Source organism: Saimiri boliviensis, chromosome 16 (assembly GCF_048565385.1).
Source record: "Saimiri boliviensis isolate mSaiBol1 chromosome 16, mSaiBol1.pri, whole genome shotgun sequence".
Lineage (NCBI taxonomy): Eukaryota > Metazoa > Chordata > Mammalia > Primates > Cebidae > Saimiri > Saimiri boliviensis.
This window is the reverse complement of record NC_133464.1, coordinates 36,915,401-36,934,938: the sequence shown is the minus strand read 5'-3', so window position 1 is coordinate 36,934,938 and position 19,538 is coordinate 36,915,401. Positions and strand designations below refer to the sequence as shown.

Sequence of the window (19,538 nt, the reverse complement as noted above, 5' to 3'; positions counted from 1 at the left end):
TTCTTAACCCTTGGAAGCTCATTTCCTACCGTTTACCAGAGTTAGCATTTAATTAGGTTTCCTTTATTTGAGAACAGTAGAAGTTGAGTTCCCCTTAGCAGAAACTTAGCATAAAATAATTGAGCTCAATTATCTGTCCTGCTATCTGGAGAATTGTGTTTCCTTTTTAGGACAGCCAAACCCAGATCTTCTCAAAGGGTATGTGGAAGACCTCAAGTCTGCACAAAATGCTCCAAGAAAAAGAAAAGGGGGTTGAAAGTCAAATATGTTTTTAAAATGCTACACATCACATCATCTTGTCAGAGATGTACCATGCACGTTAAGTAGCAAATCCCCTGAGAAGTCCTACTGTTAAAACTAATAACTTTAACATGGTTTAACCTGATATTCCCAAAACTTAGGTGAACACAAAATTTCAATTTAATTCAGCCTCATTGCGACCCATAAATTGTGTAACTTGCTCCCAAAAAGGGATTATCAGAATACAGCGAGGCACAATCAATTATCAAAGGGGCTCGGTAGCCTCAGGGCAGCGTGGGCTGCAAAAGAGTGGGAAAATGTCTTCTATTTCTGACATGTTCTGTGGTAGTCAGAATACCATGTGCATTTTATGAGCTGGCCAGAATTTATTTATTATTCTTTTCTTCCATTCAATAAATATTCACCATACTCAAACCAGAAAGACATACATTAAAGAAGTATTTATAACGAAAGACAACGAGCATCATACCAGTCAGGATTTGCTTCTGAGTGTTAGCTTTAAAAGACTGTTATTGGGGGATTCACCTAGTCTGGAGACAGGTAAGTCTCCTCCAAGGAAGTTTCTTCCAGCCCACTGGGGCAGCAAACAAGTTCATCAGAAGATGGGACAGGAGAAGAGAAAGCGTACTAACAGCAAAGACAAGGAACAGATAAGGACAGCTTTTTGAACTCGATAAAAAACTCATAACAGATTCTTTTGTAGTTCATGAGCATGATGATTGGGTGTTCACACGCTTGTGTGAGATGTGCCACCCTTGAATCTTGTTATGACGTCAGCACATTACCCATCTGACTTGAAAAAAAAAACCTCATAACAATCCACCACTGCATTCAAACATAACAAAATCGTATATAATACTACAACAGAGTATCTTAAGAATAGATGTCATTTCAAATAACTCTTTTTTTTTTTTGAGACGGAGTTTCGCTCTTGTTACCCAGGCTGGAGTGCAATGGCGCGATCTCGGCTCACCACAACCTCCGCCTCCTGGGTTCAGGCAGTTCTCCTACCTCAACCTCCTGAGTAGCTGGGATTACAGGCACACACCACCATGCCCAGCTGATTTTTTTGTATGTTTTTAGTAGAGACAGGGTTTCACCATGTTGACCAGGATGGTCTCGATCTCTTGACCTCATGATCCACCCGCCTCAGCCTCCCAAAGTGCTGGGATTACAGGCTCAAATAACTCTTATATCCCCCTAATTACTCACTCATGCCAGACACATAGATATATTATGAATTTTTAACCAAGAATAATACTTTATTTCACATAGGTCTTAGTAATAATCCATATTCATGCAATAAGCATTCAGTAACTATTTAGTGGGAGAATAAAAGAACATTGTATTTTCACATATCAAAGATCATTCACAGTTTCACAGTTTTAAGGTTTTAAAAAGATATCCACAGGATTCTGAAAATGGATAAAGTAAAGGAGCTATTTGTTGAGCCTCATACCTGCCAAGCAATTTGCTAAGATCTAAGAATTCATTTAATTTGCGTACTCCTTGAGGGCAGTGGCAAACTTTTACTCAAATTGCTTCTGTAACTCTAGTACCTGGCACCATGCTGATAGCTAGTAAAAGCAGGATAAATATTTGTCAAATGGAGGAAAAAGTGAATGAATGAATTCTTCCCACCTTATTATTTAATCCTCAAGATAAACCCATGAGGATGACCTAAATACCCTAACATTTTCAAGAAAACATTACCTTGAACTATTCCTAAGATTGCCCATCATTTAAGAGGTTGGTGGTCTATGATCAATTAAGTGCTCCTTAACTTCTTATAAATCACCTCTCTTGCTTATTTTACATTTCCATTCTACATAAATGGTTTATTAAACACATCTACATCACCTTGTCAATTGAAGTTTCAAATTTCTAGGTAACTAATTGAATTCTTGAGAGGGATATGTAGAATTCAAAGTTAAGTGCATGCTACATGCTGCATTCTCAAGTTCATCACCCAAAGATGAACTCTTATTCCAGACCTCAGCTAACTGCTTATCTTTCTTACCTTGAACTTGATTGGTTCAAGGAGTTTCTTTTGGATTCCATCAGCTCAGTGCCCAGATTAGTGTCTCTTCCTCTACAGCTGGCTATGCCTGCCCCGGCCCCTTCCTTGCATGAACTGTACTTATATGTATAAGTACACAAATGCACACAAACACACATAGTAATTACATTACTTTATTTCAGGAAAATCACTTAGATACTTTGATTCTAAGTCACAAAATTGACTATGAGGAATTAAAATGCATACATGACTAAAGGAATAATAAAGCACAAAAAATAAACGCAATCCAGCAATAAGTAATGTAGGTGGACTGCCATACTTCCAGCTAATTCTCCTGATTTTCCTTTATAGGCCCCTTGAGCTTATTTATATACCTATGTATTGCCTTTATATTGCATCCTTAATAAGATTACTTATCCTGCATTTCTGATGACGTGGTCCCTTTAATAACACACCCTCTGTTCTGAGAGCTGCCTGAGAGGGCGACCACTTCAGCCACTAAAAATTTATACTTTTAGCTAAGAAAGGAGGCTTTTATTTTTAAAAGTGAAGTTAGCATCTCAAGCTTCAGGGGTTTTTGAATGCCCCAATTAGAGATGGGTTATTTAGCAGATATATTAAAATTCTTACAAATAATATGCATCAGTTATGTTGAATACTTAATAAATGAAACATGGATTTCCTTTCTCGAAACTCTGTATGTAAGCAATGATGTATGGGGAAAAGAGATTAAATAAATATCTTGTATATCTGTACATACATCAACCACCCTGAAAAAGAGAGTCAGATTGCCTGGTTCAGGTAAAATCTCTTATTTTCTCTGTTTTGTGTGAAAGAGAAATTTGTAATGAGTTCTGAAATGTCTCAAAGTCAGGTAGCAAAATGGCTGGAAAAAAAATCAAAGGATCAGAATAATTTTCATCAAGATGATTTACTCCCTGAAAAACTGACATTCAGTATAGAAGGCAGGCTTTGAAAAGTCTGGGTGGCTTTTTTGTTGCTGCTGTTGTTGTTGTATTTCTACGCCTCTTTACATGACTGCTTAAGATGAGGAAAATTGGCCCTTTCCTCACTGAGGGCAAATGAACAGCAGGGTAGGAGACTCCCTGACTCCCCCTTCAGGGCAGGCAGTAATTCCCCTCTTTGAACAAGATTGAGTCCTGTGAAATCTATACTTCAAGAAGGACCAGGCAAAGATCCAAGGTGTTTGCTGCAAATTCAGCATTCTCTGCCTTTTGTTAAGCAATGCTGGTGGGGTAGAGGCCGCAGTTATCTGCAGCCACCTCCTGTGGAGTGATTGATGTCACAACAGTGAGTATGCCCCAGTGGGCAGGAAGACAGGCACTCACTGGGGAGGGGCCTAAAGTTGTATACCCCTCGGCACAGAGCAGGATGGATTCATGGGTAGAAAAAATTGACAGCTATGGAAAACAGACTGGTTGTTGAGAAAAATCAATAGTGATTTTAAGAAAATTAAACCCTGGCTGAAAAGGGGTAAATAGCTTGTAGCGATGAAGGTGCTAACCTGCTGAAGGGCCTCTTGGGGGTTTTCCAACCCTGAGCTCTCTGATTCTCTGTGGCCACCCCCCAACTCCTTATCAGCCTTCCCTGTATGAACAATTGCTTAAAGAAGGGGAGTGAATGGGGTGGACCAGGCTATCTTTGATTTGTACCTATTGGCTCTGAAATGATTACTCAATGAAAGGCCTGGGTTGTCAGGGCCCTGATACAGCCTCACACAAAGCAGCCCAGAGAACTTTTCATGAAGCAAGAACGACGTGAATACTATGCAGTCACAATCGAGGATGTCTTCCTCCTTATTTGAGGTCATCCACTCACCTGACATATCTCCTTTGGCCCCAAAAGGCCTATTTGCAAAACGTACCTGGGATAAGTGAATAAAAAACAAATTCTAAAGAATATTCAACACTTAATTCCCTCCCCAACTGACATATTGAGGAAGGAGACCCTTAATCCTCTTAAGCTTCTAAGAGCTCTTTCCCTTAGATTTCTACATTGCATTTCAATAGGAGAAGTAAAGGCTGGCAGACCCAGGCCCCACGCTTACTAGCACTCCTGTAGATGCCAGGCATGGTATGGAGGAATCTTTCCGGAAGGCATTGTTTTTGTTTAAATACGATCCAACCCTCACCTAAGTCACATACCCCACGCCTACTTCATGGATCAAGACCCTTGCACATGTAATTTCTAGAATTGTAAGCCCAGAACCCTTTCACTTGTAATTTCTAGAATTGTAAGCCTTTAAAAGGGCAGGGATTTTCTTTGTTGGAGGGCTCGATTGTTAGGCAGCTCCTGGCAGAATAAGTCACCACTTCCTTCCCAGTTCGGTGTTCACGAGGTTTGTTTGAGGCCTTTCCTGCTTCAATATAAAAGTCATTTAATAACATATTAACTTGATTAATGTGATATTTAAGCCCAGCCTCACAAATTAAAGACTTTGTTTTAATGTGAGCATGGAAGATTGCAAGGGGTCTAAATGTTGTTTGGTTAGAAAATCTCTCTCGTTTCCATCTCACTCCACAGTGTGAAGAAATGATGGAACCCCCAAAGGCATGGGAGTTCCGTCACACTCACAGAGACCCTCAGAATGTCTGAGTTTGTTCGTTTTCATGTTCACAGCTTTGCTAGCTCCATTTGTAGGGGGCTCAGATACTCACTGGCGGCAAGGATGCCAATGAAATCTTATGTTTGTTTGGTTTTTTATATCTTCCAAAACACGTCCTTTCATATTATTCAACTGATGAACACAGCAATGTGTCAGGTAGGCAAGGCAGGTATTTTTGGTCACAACATTATTGAGACATTTTTTAAATGCTAAGTGATCTGCTCAAGGTACCCGAGCTAGAAGACAGCAGAACCCATGCAAGAACTCAGACTCTGATACTTACCCTAGTGTGGCTTCTGCTACAGTCTTGCCTCCCACAGTGCATTACAAGAGAAGGCATGAATCATTCTCAGGACATAAAGAGATTAAACCTTGAAATAACCCTCAAGAGAGAGACGCAGATAGACTCAATTCCCCCTCTTGCATGAGATAGTTCAGTGGCCATAACAAAAATATTCTTTTTCAAAAACTAATTAGAATGAAAGCAAAGCACTCATCATGTGGTAAGCTGGATAATGATTTGTCTCCCAAATATGGGCATATCCAAATCCCTGGAACCTGTGAATGTTACCTTACATTGATGCAAGGGGCTTTGCAGGTGTGATTGAGTTAAGACTCTTAAGATGAGGAGATTATCCTATATTATCTAAGTGGGCCCAATGTAAACACAAGGGTCCTTGTAAGAGAGAGACACAAAGAACAGGGAGAGTAGAAAACGCAACATGACCACAGAAGCAGAAGATGGAAAGGAGACGCAGTGACAGAAGCAGAAGTGAGAGAGAGAGTGAAATTGGAAGATGCTACCCTACTGGCTTTGAAGACAGAAGATGGGCACCACGAGAGAAAGAATGTAGGCAACCTCGAAAGGCTGAGAAAGGCAAGAAAATGGATCTTCTTCCGAGCCTTCAGAATAAATGTAGCCCCACCAACATCTTGAATTTTGTTTAGTAAGACTTAGGTCAAGCTTCTGAGTTATAAAACCATAAGATAATAACTTTGTGTTGTAATCCACTAGGCCAGACCACTAAGTTTGTGCTAATTTGTTACAGCAGCAATAGGATGATAATAATACATGTCACATGCCAGCTTTCCTTTTCAATAGCTCCAAGATATGTTTCCATAAAATGGAAAATACCTGTTGTGGTAGCCAGCTTCTGAGGTGGCACCCAATGGCCATGATATCCTGGTGTTCATGCTCTTGTACGGTACCTCCCACATAGAATAGGCTGATTTGTGTAACCAATAGGAGATTGCAAAAGTGACAGGGTATGACTTCTAAGGCCGAGTCAAGAGGGCCACAGCTAACATCTTGACCCATTGAAATTTAAAAACAAAGGCCAAAGGTAATAATTTGGGCTTTTAGAGAAAAATGACAGCTAATATTTGAATGCTTAGCATGCTCCGTATAACATTCTACATGTTGTGTGTGTGTGTGTATGTGTGGTATGTGAGATCTCATTCAATCCTCACCATAACATGAATTATTTCATCTTTCTGTGCCTCATTTTTCCCAATTGAAACATGAATATAATGAAAGCACTAATTTTATATACTTTTTGTGGTAGCTGGCCTCCAAGGTGGCCCCCAATGGCCGCTATATCCTGGTGTCCATGCTCTTGCACAGTACCTCCCACATAGAATAGGCTGACTTGTGTAACCAATAGGAGATTGCAAAAGTGACAGGGTATGACTTCTAAGCCCAGGTCAAAAAAGTACTGTATCTTCCACTTTGCTTTCTTAGATCATCCACTCTCTGGAGGAAGTCAGCTGCCAAAAGCTCTAAGGAGAGGTTCACATAGTAAGAACTGAGACCTCCTGTCAACGACCAGCACTAAGTTTTCTGCCACATATGTGACTGTCTGAGTCACCCTGGAAGCAGATCCTCCAGCCCCACTTGGTCCTTCAGATAACTACAGTCATAACCAACATCTTCACTCCAACCTCATGAGGGATCAGGAAACCAGAATTACTCATCTAGGTGCTCCCAATTTTCTGACCCTCAGAAACTGTGTGTGAGATAATGTCTCTTGTCCCTTTAAGCCACTAAGTTGTGGGATTATTTGTTACACAGCAATAGGTAACTAATACTAATACTTATAAGGATAAAAATGGCTAATTTTTTAACTAATAAAGAGAGTACTTAGAATAATTCATGGCATATAGTCTATATTACTTAAGTGCTTATAAAATTAATTTCCGTATAAAATATGTGAATAACATACAACAAGCTGGATCCTGATAAGTAATTGAGATTACTGAGATGACAAACATGTAATCCCTGCCCTTTAGTAGCCTCACATTGAGGGGGAAGAGGGTAGAAGTAAACATATACTTAATTGATATGTTTTGCACAGCACATGTATGGAAGATTTAATTCACCATTAAAATGTATATACTTCAGTACCTTTATACCAACATAAAATGTTTCAACAATTAGAATGAATGTGCCAAGTGGTTTAATTTTTCTGTGATTGTTTTTCTCCTGCTTCTGTTTACTTGTTCCCTTAAACTATGCACCCAGCAAATTAAGAAAGGGTGGCATTTCCATGTAATCATAACTTGCAATGCATGTTTTCAAGAAGCTTTTAATATTAAAATTACCATTATTAATTTATGCTATTAATTTTTGCATTCGCTATCTCTAGTCCACGTGCTGAAGCTTTTAAGAAAACATCCTGAATCACTGAAAAGGTAAAATAAAAAATATTTTTAAAGAAAGTTAACTTTGTTCTTTACTTTCTTCTTATCCACCACACCAGTCTTTATCAAAATAATATTGGAAAACATGGACAGTCTCTTTTTCTGTGAAACATGAATCAAAAATTATCTGAATGAGTCTAAATGAGATGGAAACACCACATTCATATATCTCTGCTCTTTTTGTGCCAAGATACCCAGCAATTTAGAACACTGATCAGTGCAGTAATGGTTCAGGGGATTACTTTTTTAGCCTCTGCTACTGAGCTTCTCATTAATTTGTTGCCAATTCTGCAGTCGATAGAGCCAAAATCAAAGTATCCCTTTAGCTACTAAAAAAATAGGTATTGAACATTTACTTTAGCATGTAGAAATGGTCTAAGAAAAAGAATGGAGAAAAAGAAGACCCGTGCCTCTACAAGGACAATCTCCCGGTTTCATGGAACACTGAGGATGTCGGAGCTGTCAGCTCTTATAATACTTGCCTGCAGTTAATTTGATTTCTCCATTGAAGTTAAAATGAATTGCATAACTGAGCAGCCAAATACTTTCCATCTTATTAAACCAATGAGTAAGTTATACACTGTGCCCTTCCAGTCATCCTATCTGAGCTCTTCACTCACGGCCCAAAGGTTTTAATTGCATAACCAGCTGTTATTGTCACTTGAGGTCCTGTGTGGAGTAATTAGGGAGAAGACACTAAGTCAACCTAAGAGAACTCTGGTAGGATTACATTCTGCCCACAAATGTGCAAATAACCAGCTGCGTGTGTATGCATAGAGAATGATAGAGATACAGCTTTAGCCTCCAAAATTCCCCAGACACGTTCAATGCTGCACATTTGGAAGTGGGAAGAATTCCTGGACAGAAAATGTTAATTCACTCAAATGGGTACTCCAAAAGGTGACATGATGTAGGCACAAGAATAAACACAAGGACAGGACAGAGTCATGAAGAGCAGGAAGGTGACTCTGATTGGAAGGAAGAGGAGCTGAATCTATAGAAGGCGGTTCCAGCAGGATTGCAATGGTCTTATGTGTAAAGCTAAGGAGAGTGGATCTCAACTTGGTTGCAATGACAAGGCATGAGTGTCTAAATGTGTGTGAGTGTGGGTGTTGGTGTGGGGTGTGTGTGTGTGTGTCCATGGGCAGATCAGATTTGTCACCTGGGAAGATAACATCAGCAGTGGACCTACTAAGAGAGGAGAGAGAGATTGAAATGTACTATGAAAACTAATGCAGTCTTGAACTAAACTGCAAATGTCAAGTAAATAGAAATAAACATCACTTAAACCCATTTTTGAATAATAAAAATAAGATACACCTCACTAAACTAAATAAACTGCAGCAATTAGGAAGTAAGGAAACAAAGGAGAAAGGGAGGAATGTGAGTGAAGGAAAAAGGAGAGAATAGAGAGAGGCATTTCTAAAATTCAAAAACAAGATTTTTGTGAGAATAAGTGATTAAACGGGAAAAATAATGCCTTAATAATAGTTTGAAACTCAGTCTGAGAGAATGGTGACGGTGTCTTAAGGAGATATAGCTGGAAATATGGATACAGGACTTAGGAGAGGTCAAGGTTGAAAATAAAAGATTTGGTAGTCATCAGAATATAGGAAAATACATTTATTAAGCTCTCATTCCCTTCCAGGAACCCTGCTATGTATATATGATATCCTTTAATTTAAGAAAAAAAAAACCTCATTAATAAAAAATTATCTTTTACAAACGAATTCAGGTTCAGGAATATAAGTAACCTGTCCAAAATCATAATGTTAGCAGGTGATTATCATGGGATCCCAGGTCAGTAGCTATTCAGTTTAATCTCTGTTCAATCCTAAGTATTTTAGAAGACCACTTATTCTTTCACATTCAGGATGAATATTTGTTGATTAAAGCAGGCAAGGGTCATGAAAACTGGGTGAATATCAACCTTAAATGTTTCATTTTAACCTGGGATACATACATACCTACACACCAATCTTCAGATGTTGTGTAAACTGAGAGCTCTTTTTTCAGTATAGGTCCACTGATGAAGACATGTACCTCCATAAATCACCCACATAAATCACATCCATTACCCATTGCCATCATTTCTAGGTTACATTTCTAAAAAGAGGAAAGAAAACCTAAATACATTCTATGAGGTAATATGAGTGTAGATAGATTTCCCAATACCTTTTTGTTACATTGCCCACATCTAATTTGACAGAAAGTTTTAGAAACTCCTTTTTTTTTTTTTTTTTTTTTTGAGACAAAGTTTTGTTCCTGTTGCCCAGGCTGGAGTGCAGGGGCACAATTTTGGCTCACTGCAATCTCCGCCTCCAGGGTTCAAGTGATTCTACTGCCTCAACCTTCCAAGTAGCTGGGATTACAGGCATCCATCCTCACACCTGGCTAATTTTTTGTATTTTTAGTACAGATGGGGTTTCACCATGTTGACCAGGCTGGTCTCGAACTCCTGACCTCCGATGATTCATCCACTTTGGCCTCCCAAAGTGCTGGAATTACAGGCATGAGCCACCACGCTTGGCCAGGAACTCACTTTTAATCAAGTCTTTCCAAAACATTCAACTTAATTTTCATAAGAAACACGGCTTTTTCTTTCCACACTCAAAGTCGAACAATGCATTCCATATCTAAATAAATATGCCACTGTCGTAATCACCCCTGGAATTAACTGGTTTGGAAATAAACATAAGTTTCTTGGTAATAAAATTCTACTATTAGAAGCAGAAATGTGCTAAAATACAAAAAATAGTTGCCTGCGGTGTATGAGGAATGCTCACCAGGGCATCAGTCCTTATGTACCAAAAGAGAATGAGAGCATCAGTTAACCTAGTGAGACAGTTAAGCAAAGATACTAAGAGAGCTCCAACTCTAGTCTTATGTCATGGGAATTAATATTTGGAATGACAATCCTAAATTACAAACATTTTTGAGCACATGAATCATGTGTATAAAAAAAAAGGGGGGGGTAAGTCCTGGTTCCTGCCCCTTAGGGAGTTAAAATCTAATCAATTAACTCACAGAAACTTGATCATAGAAGAAATATGCAAAATGCTGTCTGTTGAGTACCTGTGAATACTCCTCATACTCTTGTGATAGATACTATTAAGTAACAGATACTATTGTGATAGATGCTATTAAGACCTTCACTTGTCATTCAAGGAAGATACAGCAGACAGAGGTTGAGTAATTTGCAGAAGATGGCCCATTTGGTAAATGATGAGCAAATTTCAAACTCAGGCTGTCTCTCTCCATAGCCTGCAATATTAACTATTACCATATATCTATAATCTGCCATGTGCCAAAAACTGGGCTGTGCATTTACCTATTTTACCTAATTTTGATCCTCTGATTACTCTTCAAAAGATACGCATTAATAGTCCCATTTTACAGCATATCCCTTGTAACAAAGATATGAAGCAGCGGAGCTAGAATTCAGACACAGATAACTTTGAGTTTCATATTCTTTACTCTATGTCTTACAGTCTCCCATCATTATTTATAGAGAACTATGTACTTGTCTGTAAGGAAAGAGTCCTGAGAATAACAGAGGAAAATAAATTGTATATATCTAACTCAAAGAACCAGTTGAGATGTGTCATAGAATCATGGTATGCCATAAACTCGGATTAATTACCCTTGTTCCAAATAATAGAACATAGTTTCTTCTCCCTCAAAAAAGAATTCAGATAATTTTTCTGATAAGCCTATTATGGAAAAAATTAAAATTTTAGAAAAATGAAATGAAGAAAAAAAAACATCCATAATTCTATCATCAGATATAATCTGTTAATATTTTCTTATATTATCTTCCAGATTTTTGTGTTTGTGTGCATATAGAAATTTCTCCTACGGATAATTTCTTAATGTGAATTGGCAATAAAGTAATTGAATAATTGGGGAACTTGATTACATTATGTGGAGGAGTGTGTTTGTGACTTTCTGCTTAGTTTAGCATCCTTATGGGTGATTAATGTGATGAGAATGTGAAAGAAATTGATACAAAGATGGGAAATGTTTCTTGGCTTTCTTCCGATCCCTTTCTGGCTGCTGCTACTTATTTTCTTTGGCACATTCCTTCTTTTCTGACAACCAAATGTTGGTTTGCCTCAAGGCTCTGAACTGAGAACTCTACTCTTACTCCGTATTTTCTGCAAGGTGATCTCATCCATTCCTGCAGTTTTCCTATTACCTATGATGTGATATTTTCTGCATTTGTATTTCTAGTCCATTCTTCTCTTCTGAGCTTGAGAGCTGATATTTATAAACATCTACTTGGCATCTCTATTTTAATATGTAAAATTTATCTCAAATCAACTGCTGATATACCTCTCACCCCATTCTTTCTCTTATCTGTCTTTACCCACAGAGCTCATTAAGCCAGAGCTTTGAGAGGCACATATGATATGCCTCTTTCACTTACATTCTATGGTCAATCCATCCCAAAATCTACAGGTAATACCTCCAAAAACCATCTCTAATCATTTTACTTTTCTCCAGCTCTACCTTGGTTCAGTAGCCATTTTGTCTCAATCTAGTAAACAATAATTTTATGTCTCAATATTTCTACTCATAAGCCCTGACAGAAATGATCATTCTAAAATGTAAAATGGATCAGCTTATTCCATTGCTTAAACTTCCATTGCATGGTTTCCCATTGCACCTAGACTGAAATCCAAACTCCTTAATACAATCATGTTGTTTTTGCATGATGTAACCCTTCCTAGTTCACCTACCTCATCTCACTCCATGCCTGTTAGTTCAGATGCCTTCTTCCAGTTCCTCAGGTACACTTGTCCTTCTCATAGGTGATGAGCAAAAGCAAAAGTTGAAAAGTGACTTGCAGTCTGGACAAGAAGGCATAGACCCCTCTCTCCCTGTTTCTTCCCACTGGGTACTATAAACCCTGGACACAACGCAAAAGCAACCAAAGGAGAAAGGGGTAAGAAGAAGGCAAACCTGTTGAAATCCCAAGACTGTGAAACTGCCCATATAAACTTTATAAAATTAATCAGGGAAGAAGAAAGAGAGAAAAACAGAAATAAGCCAAGCCTGCAGCACACTCAGCATTAATCATTAGGTCAGCTCACTCTCTGACCCGCTTCCTTGTAGTTGTTTGCCTGTTGCCTTAGAATCACGTAGAACCTACATTAAGGTTCCCTTAACTACTCTACAGAACAACTTCGGCATTATGAAATGCAAAGTTTTTAACTTGAGACATTCTTTCAGGTCCTGTGTACCAGCAAAACTACTGACATCTGCTGGTTGGAAGGACCCCATGAGAAACTAACCAATGAATGCAGTTGCCACATCCTGATGATTTCATTCCCCTTATTCTGACCAGTCGATGACTCCAGTTTTTCAGCTCCTCATCTTCCATGAGTCCCTTAAAAACCCCAGTCCAGAACTCCTCAGGGAGATGGATTTGGGGGTGTCCTCCCAACTCCTCACTCAGTACTCTGAAATCATTAAACTCTCTTTGCCACAAACCCTGCTGTTTCAGTGTATTGATCTCTTACTGTGCAGTAGGAATATGAAACTGTTGGTCCTATAACAACTGGGAATCAACATTGTGGCAGGGTGTTGCCTGCCTCCCCTCTTCCCCAACAGAACTTGAAAGTCACCAAGACCTAGCATTTTCAGAACCCCAACCAACAACTAAACCAGCCTGGGTAGGCTCTTTCCACCCTCTGACTGAATGGGAGCCTTTCCAGCAACATTAGGCAAGCCCAGGGAACAGGCAAAGTGGTATCCACCAGGAGCCTCACTAACGAGTAGCACAGGAGAGAATCCACTCTTTTTTCACTGGGCCTTAGGCTCTTCTCCCTCACTGAGAGATACCAGAGATAGCCAGGAAGTCTGGAAGAGGGACACAGGCGTAGCAAGGGGTTCAGTGAAGGAAGTCCCTAGAACCCCCACAGGCATAGGACTCCCCTCTTCCACTGAGAAACGCCTGGAAGTCCAGGCAGGAGAAACTTCTATCCCCTCAGCCAGCAGCAGCAAGTAGCAGTGGGAGCCGTAGCAGCAAAAGAAAAATCAAGCCAACCAAAATAATATGGCAAAGCCTGTAAAAATTAAGCTGTCATTTTATTAACAAAGTTGAAAAGTAGGCTAGGATTTGAATGTTAAACAGAATGACAGCTTGCTAAAATGAAAGGTTTAATGAGGATCCAGAGACTCCTAACATAATAGATAAAATTTCTAGGATGTAATTGCATTCTTTGGCTCACAGCCCCTTCCTCCATTTTCAAAGCCAGCAGCACAGCTCCAGATCTCTATGTGACTTTCTCGCTTCTGCTTCCATCATCACATCACTTCTATGACTCTCTGCTTTCCTCTTGTACAAATCCTGTGATTACATTGGGCCACCCAGAGCAACTAGGAAAATCAGCCTTCCTCAGGATAATGATCTAATTACATGTGCAAACTCCCTTTTGCCATATAAAAAAATATATATTCATAGTTTTTCTTTTTTGTTGTTATTCCAAAGCTATTTTATTTATACATCAAAAATGTCCATTTGATACCATTCTTCTTCCGTTTTTTATTATACATTAAGTTCTGGGATACATGTGCAGAATGTGCAGGTTTGCTACGTTGGTATACACCTGCCATGGTGATTTGCTGCCTCCATCACCCACATCTACCTGTTAATATTATCCCTTCCCTACTCCCTGACCCACTGACAGGCCCCAGTGTGTGATGTTTCCCTCCCTGTGTCCACATTGGTCAACTCCCACTTATAAGTGAGAACATGCGATATTTGGTTTTCTGTTCTTCTGTCCGTTTGCTGAGAATGATGGTTTCCACCTTCATCCATGTCCCTGCAAAGAACATGAACTCATACTTTTTATGGCTGCATGGTATTCCATAGTGTATATGTGACATATTTTCTTTAACCAGTCTATCATTGGGCACTTGGGTTAGTTCCCAATCTTTGCTATTGTGAACAGTGCTGCAATAAACATATGTGTGCATGTGTCTTTAAGGTAGAATAATTTATAATCCTTTGGGTATATACTCAGGAATGGGAGTGCTGAGTCAAATGGCATTTCTGGTTCTAGATCCTTGAGGAATCGCCACACTGTCTTCTACAATGGTTGAACTAATTTACACTCCCACCAACCATTTATATTTCTCCACATCCCCTCCAGCATCTGTTGTTTGCTAACTTTTTAATGATAGCCATTCTAACTGGGGTGAGATGGTATCCCATTGTGATTTTGATTTGCATTTCTCTAATAACCAGTGATGATGAGCTTCTTTTCATGTTTGTTGGCCACATAAATGTCTTCTTTTGAGAAGTGTCTGCTCATATTCTTCATCCACTTTTTGATGGGAAAGTTTTTTTCTTGTATATGTGTTTAAGTTCCTTGCAGATTCTGCATATTAACCCTCTGTCAGATGGATAGATTGCAAACGTTTTCTCCCATTCTGTAAGTTGCCTCTTCACTCTGATGATAGTTTCTGTTGCTGCGCAGAAGCTCTTTAGTTTAATTAGATCCCATTTGTCAATTTTGGCTTTTGTTACCATTGCTTTTGGTGTTTTAGTCATGAAATCTTTGCCCATGCCTATGACCTGGATGGTATTGCCTAGGTTTTCTTCCAGGGTTTTTGTGGTTTTAGGTTTTATGTTTAAGACTTTAACAGATCTTGAGTTAATTTTTGTATAAGGTGTAAGAAAGGGGTCCAGTTTCTGTTTTCTGCATATGGCTAGGCAGTTTTTCCAACACCATTTATTAAATAGGGAATCCTTTCTCCATTGCTTGCTTTTGTCAGGTTTGTCAAAGATCAGATGTTTGTAGATGTGTGGCACTATTTCTGAGGTCTCTGTTCCGTCCCATTGGTCTATATATCTGTTTTGATACCAGTACCATGCTGTTTTGGTTACTATAGCCTTGTAGTATAGTTTGAAGTCAGGTAGCATGATGACTCCAGCTTTGTTTTTTGTTTGTTTGTTTGTTGCTTTTGTTGTTTTGTTTTGTTTTGCTTAGGATTGTCTTGACTATATGGCTCTTTTTGGTTCTACAAGAAATTTAAAGAAGTTTTTCGTGGAATTCTGTGAAGAAAGTCAATGGTAGCCTGATGGGGATAGCATTCGGTTAGAATATGCTCCTTTAGCTCAAAGAAGTTTGTTATCATCCACCTTCTGAAACCTCCTTCTGTCAAGTTGTCAAACTCATTCTCCATCCAGTTTTTTTTCCCTTGCTGGTGAGGAGTTGTGATCCTTTGGAGGAGAAGAGGCATTCTGGTTTTGGAATTTTCAGACTTTTTGCACTGATTCATCTTTGTGGATTTATCTACCTTTGTTTTTTGATGTTGATGACCTACAAATGGGGTTTCTGTGTGGACATCTTTTCTGTTGATGTTGATGCTATTTCTTTCTGTTTGTTAGTTTTCCTTCTAATAGGCCCCTCTGCTGAAGGCCTGCTGGAGTTTGCTGGAGGTTCACTCCAGACCCTGTTGCCTGGCTATCACTCATAGAGGCTACAGAACAACAAAGATTGCTGCCTGTTTCTTACTCTGGAAGCTTCATTCCAGAGGGGCATCCACCAGATGCCAGCCAGAGCTCCTCTCCTGTATGAGGTGTCTGTCAACCCCTCCTGGAAGGTGTTTCCCAGTCAGGAAGCATGTGGGTCACGGACCCACATAAGGAGGCAGTCTGTCCCATAGAGCTCAAGCGCTGTGCTGTGAGATCTGCTGCTCTCTTCAGAATTGGCAGGCAGGAATGTTTAAGTCTGCTGAAGCTGCATCCACAGCAACCCCATCCCCCAGGTGCTCTGTCCCAGGGAGATGAGTTTTATCGATAAGGCCCTGACTGGGGCTGCTGCCACTCTTTCAGAGATGTCCTGCCCAGAGAGAAGGAATCTAGAGAGGCAGTCTGGCTAAAGTGATTTTGCCAAGCTGTGTTGGGCTCCACATAGTTCAAATTTCCCAGCAGCTTTGTTTACATCATTAGGGTAAAAATGCCTAATCAAGCCTCAGTAATGATGGGCGCCCCTCCCTCTACCAAGCTTGAGCATCCCAGGTCAACTTCAGACTGCTGTGCTGGCATCAAGAATTTCAAGCCAGTGGATCTTAGCTTGCTGTGCTCCATGGGGGTGGGATCCACAGAGTTGGACCACTTGGCTCTCTGTCTTCAGTCCCCTTTCCAGGGGAGTGAACAGTTCTGTCTTGCTGGTGTTACAGGTGCCACTGGGGTATGAAAAAAAAATTCCTACAGCTAGCTCAGTGTCTGCCCAAATGGCCACCCAGTTTTGTGGTTGAAACCCAGAGCCCTGGTGGCACAGGCACCCAAGGGAATCTCCTAGTCTGCAGGTCATGAAGAATGTGGAAAAGCATAGTATCTGTGCCCAAGTGCTCCATTCCTCGGGGTACAGTCCCTTATCATGGCTTCCATTGGCTAGGGGAGGGATTTCCCTGACCACTGGCACTTCCCAGGTAAGGTAATACCCCACCCTGCTTCTGCTTGCCCTCTGTGCGCTATACTCACTGTCTAGCCAGTCCAAATGAGATGAGCCAGGTACCTCAGCTGGAAATGCAGAAATCAGCTGCCTTCTTCATTGATCTTGCTGGGAGCTGCAGACCAAAGCTATTCCTAATTCAGCCATCTTGCCAGACATCCCCTATTCATAGTTTTGAGGATTAGGAAGTGGACATCTTCCAGGGAAGGGAACATACTGCTTTCCATATCAATAGATTGTGATAAGCCATATTTGCATGTCATAATACCTAAAGCAACCACTGTGAAAACGATACAAAGAGTTATATTCAGTAACACTATGAATGAATCAAGACGATATTCTAAAAAGTTATTCAAGTAACCCAGAAGAAAACAAAAAAGAGAAACAAAGGAAGAAGAACAAGAGGGAAAAACAAAAAGTGATAGGGCTGAATGGAGGAGCAGACAAATCAACAATTACAGTAGGGATTTCAACACCCTTTTTAACACTGTCCTCTCAAAAACTGATAGAATTAGCAGACAGAAAACCAGCAAGGACATAGATCCAAATGACATAATCAACCAACAGAATCTTATTTGCATATATAGAACCATTCACCCAATGACAGCAAAATACATATTTTTTTCCAGCACCTATGTAGACAATGCTGAAGCCACCCTCATAGGATTAAAAAGAAGTTTGGACAGAAATATATCTATAATTAAGCATTAATCAGGCTATACTTTAACCTGTTACCAGGAGGGAATCCATACAGGTCTGCAGCAAATGGATTCTTGCCTCCTTAGAGCAAAGAATTTAGCAGAGGAGCACAACTAGTTTTAAAGCAGAGGAAACAGCCAAGGAAAATTTTATAGCAGGAGTGAAGTTTAATGAAAAGTTTTAGAGCAAAAACGAAAGGAAGTAAAGTACTCTTGGAAGAGGGCCAAGTGGGTGACTTGAGAGATCCAAGTGCTTCATCCGACCCTTGACTTGGGGTTTTACACTGTGGCATGGTTCCAAGGTTTGTATTTCTTCTCCCCTGATTCTTCCCTTGAAGCAGGCTGCCCACATGTACAGTAGCCTACCAGCACTGGGGAGGGGCCCCATGCACAATGTGTTTACTGGAGTTTTGTGCATGTTCACTTGAGGTGTTTTTCCCTTACCAGGTAGGTGTTCCTAGAGGAAGGTTATATGGCAGTTGAACTCTGCCATTTTGCCTCTCAGTGCATATGCTTGAGCCCATTCATCCAGCTCCTGGGATTTTGTTAGGAAGCCGCTGATTACCAGCTTCAGGTATTTTCTAATCTGTTCTATTTTGGGAAACTGACTTCCTCTGGAGCTGGCTGCTACCAATTATTAGTTAAGAGAGAGTTTAACATCGGCCTGATCATCACCTGATGGTCACCTGACATTCATGGAATTGGCTGTCTCTGCTGCCCTGCTCATGTCTGCCTAGGTACCTACTGTAACAGACCCACATCCTCGTAACTGAAAGTCAAATAACACTAGATATGGACCATTTGCATCCCCATTGTCCATAAATACAGTATTTCTGATGTTGGAATCACAAGGCTTCAGTTTAAGAATTGCCTAAGCAGATCTTGAATTTCAGAAGACACTAGCCAGTTTAGAGACCACCCCCACCCCCCACAGAGCAATCACATCAGCCTAAGAATACAGTTTCTTTGTCTCCCTGTCCTATGACTTCACCCTTTGACAAGTCAACAATTTTCATACTTTGGCCCACTCCAAAACCCTTAAAAATCCTAGCCCCAAATTCCCCAACTGTGAGATTTCCTCCTTATCTCCTCATTCAATGGTCCTATAATCAAACTTCTTTCTCTGTTGCAACCTGGTGTTGGTATATTGACTTGCCTATTGTAAGTAACCTACTGCAGTTACAGTATCTTGGGTCATAAAACAAACTCGACCCAAAAAGGAATTGAAATTATACAGAGTATGTTCTCTATGATGAAATCAACACAGACAACAATAAAATCACTAAATATATAAAAATTAAATAACACATTTCTAAATAATCTAAGTTCTTTCCTAAAAGAAACAAAATAGACCCAAAATAAGCAGAAAAGAAATAAAGAAAATCTCAGAAATCAATAAAACTGAAAAGACAATAAAACTGATAAGACAATAAAGGAAAGTAATTAAGCAAAAAGTAGTTCTTAAAATGCTTACAAAGTTGATAAAACCATAGTAATATTGAAAAATATATAACTATGTTCATCACGTAAAAACAAAATAAAATGGAAAATGGAAGAGAGAACACAAATCATTAATATCAAGAATGAAATACAAGATATTACATATTCTGCCATCATTAAAAAGATTAGGGAATATCTCAATTTTATGCTTATAAATTTAATATCTTAGAAGAAATTGGCCAATTCATTGAAAACACAAACTACTAAAACTTAATCAAGATGAAATAGATACCAAAAACAAAGACAGAAAAAAGGAAGAAAAC

The 19,538-nt window shown here is 39.5% G+C and overlaps 1 non-coding gene across 1 annotated transcript; it reads left to right on the top strand.

Annotated features, from left to right (window-relative positions):
- The first annotated feature begins 952 nt into the window (after positions 1-952).
- On the top strand, positions 953-1,056 carry LOC120365847 (small nucleolar RNA U13). The gene has a single exon (XR_005580690.1). It is a non-coding gene; the product is annotated as a small nucleolar RNA U13 (small nucleolar RNA).
- The last annotated feature ends 18,482 nt before the right edge of the window (positions 1,057-19,538 follow it).